The following is a 2,565-nucleotide window of genomic DNA, read 5'->3' as shown; positions in this document are numbered from 1 at the left end:
GAAGTCAGATTTAGACGTTCTTTTTATGCACGCTCTCGGTTTAACGTATTCTACGAATTTCATTTAGATCGCTAAGGCCAAATATCGCTCTAACATAAATTCACTATTTACGTCGCGCTGTGTCGTGCCGGTTCTGTCGCGAAACTTCGACAGGTCATAACTTCTTCGTTATAACTCGGATTTCGGCGTTCTTTATATGTACGGAATCCTTGTAACATATACTACAACTTAGTTAAGATTATTCATCCTAAATAATCTTCTATCAAAAAGTCATTTTTGACGCTTATCGTCTCTAAATTGACTAGCCTGGATCTACGGGCGTTACAAGTTTACTCCTCCTTCAAAAGTGGCAAAGCTTAAAAGAAACATCCACAATTTTCAACAATTAGAGGGTGAGTCATTATACGAAGCTTGGGAACGTTACAAGAGATTGTTACGAAATTTACCTCAACATGACTTCAATGTGCAACAAGAAATCTCGATATTTTATGATGGAGTCAATGTGTGCACTCGTCAACTTTTAGACTCACAAGGGCCCATGACAAAGAAGAATCCGACAACGAATAAAGCTTTGATTGAAGAATTCGCTAAGCATTCAAGAGAGTATCATAACTCAAAGGAGGATTTCACTAGAGGAAAGTCAAGTAAAGATGGAGGTCAAGATACTATTAGTGCAGTAATTGCAAAGCTCGACGCAATGGAAGAAAAGATCACAAAAATTGGTGGATCAATTCATGATAGATGCGGAGCTTGTGGGGGACCCCATTCTACTAAGGACTGTGATGTGGAGTACAATAGAGAATGAGATGTGAAAGAAATTCAAGAACTTAAGCATGATCTCTACCAAATTGAGCAAGTCCAATCAGAGAAAATATCTGCTCTCGAGTCGATGCTATTCAGATTCATGGAAGCTAGCGAAAAAAGACATGATGCAACTGATGCAACACTTAGAGTTCAACAAGAATCTATTTTGAGCATCCAAACACAAGTTGGGCAATTAACAAAACTTTTACAAGAAAAGCTATCGGATTTACTTTCAAGAAAAGCCGAGTCAATCCGTACGGATCAAGTCATGGCTGTTGATACAGAAGAAGAAGATGAATTAGTGCATATGAAGGAACTTGAAGAGGAGTCTAATTGGTCACTCGAAGTAAAAAATAAAGAAGAAGAAGAGTATCGTGAAGCTGCCCAATCGCCACGACATGGAGGCAATAGTGCCACGTTGTGGGCAATAAAAGAAGATTATGATTTTTCTATTGTTGAGCCATATCGACCACCTCTCCCTTTCCCATCTCGTGCCAATGCAAATTTGGTGAAACAAGAAAACATGAAGTTCCTTAAGCATGATGAATTTGAAAGTATGAAGGAAAAAGAGTGGGAGGAATGGGAGGAGCCTTTACCCGAAGAGCAATTGGAAAAAGAAGTGAATTATTCGAAACCTCCAGTTTCAACACCTATGATTTTTGAGGTGTTTGCTTTTACAAGACCACCAAATCCAGTAACAGAGCCGATTGAAGAAAAAGAAGAAGAGAGTGACGAGTCTCATTTTGAAAAGAAAAACCTGGAAAGAGACAAGACAAAAGCTAAAGACACGAGAATGAAGAAAGAACCCAAGCGGAAACATAAAGAAGATGTCAACCCAACAATGCAAGAAAGTTCAAGAAAGGCATTCAATAGAAGGGTTGCTTGCAAACGATTAAGGTTCAAGATGATGGAGAATGAGGTGGTTACACTTCCACCTGACGCAACATAGAGTGGGAAGGAGTCCAGTTATCGACTCCTAAAAAAGAAGCGCTTGTTGGGAGGCAACCCGATTTTTATGAGTTTGCATTTTCGTTTCCTTTTGATTTGTTTTAGTATTTAATTTTTAATTTTTAGTTTTTGTAGTTTAACCGAATGATGATGTGTTTCTCTAGTTCTTGATCTTATTTTGTAGCGTTAAACGAAAGTGAAGAAGTGAAGGAGCTTAATTTGAAGAAGTCGTGCGATTTTTGAAGATCATAATTGAAGAACAAGTTTTTGAATAAGTGTGGGGTTCCCACATAATGAAGAGAAAAGCATTTTGAAGCATATTTATTGAAAAGAAGACAACACGGCGTGGACATCATCAACACGTCATGGCAGTGGTTCAGCACATTTTTTTTCAAGAATGGTTCTTTAATTTTATTCGATTTGGCACATTTGCATTCACAAGAAGAAGCTTTCCAGGTATTATACTTAGAGTCCGAGTGAAGGTATTATTGACAAAAGAAGGTTCTTTATAGAGAAAGATTAGAAAACGACAATAGAAGCGAGATTTGAGTAATTTTTCGGGTGTTTGTTTGCGTCAATAAGTGAGGAGTCACGCCTACCAGCTTCGTACATTCATTGGTGCCACTTATATTCCAGAAATCAGCTCATTCTGGCACCGAATATTGCAATTTCAAGACCAACACGTCGTGGTAATCCCCACCACGTCGCGTTGTCGTAGTCAGAATACCAGAAAAATTATATGTTTGATTCACCACGAGGTGGTGAATTCCGCCACGAGGTGGTGCTTTTCGAGTTCGTTATTCGAGTCCGATC

The 2,565-nt window shown here is 38.6% G+C and overlaps 1 non-coding gene across 1 annotated transcript; it reads right to left on the bottom strand.

Moving 5' to 3' along the window:
- Window positions 1-352: 352 nt before the first annotated feature.
- On the bottom strand, window positions 353-459 carry LOC145162070 (small nucleolar RNA R71). Its single transcript, XR_013738927.1, has one exon. It is a non-coding gene; the product is annotated as a small nucleolar RNA R71 (small nucleolar RNA).
- Window positions 460-2,565: the final 2,106 nt, after the last annotated feature.

Source organism: Lactuca virosa, chromosome 2, assembly GCF_052849685.1.
Source record: "Lactuca virosa cultivar CGN04683 chromosome 2, Lactuca_virosa_CGN04683_v6, whole genome shotgun sequence".
In the NCBI taxonomy this organism is placed as follows: domain Eukaryota; kingdom Viridiplantae; phylum Streptophyta; class Magnoliopsida; order Asterales; family Asteraceae; genus Lactuca; species Lactuca virosa.
The sequence above is the reverse complement of the archived record's forward strand: the minus strand, read 5'-3'. Positions and strand labels throughout refer to the sequence as shown.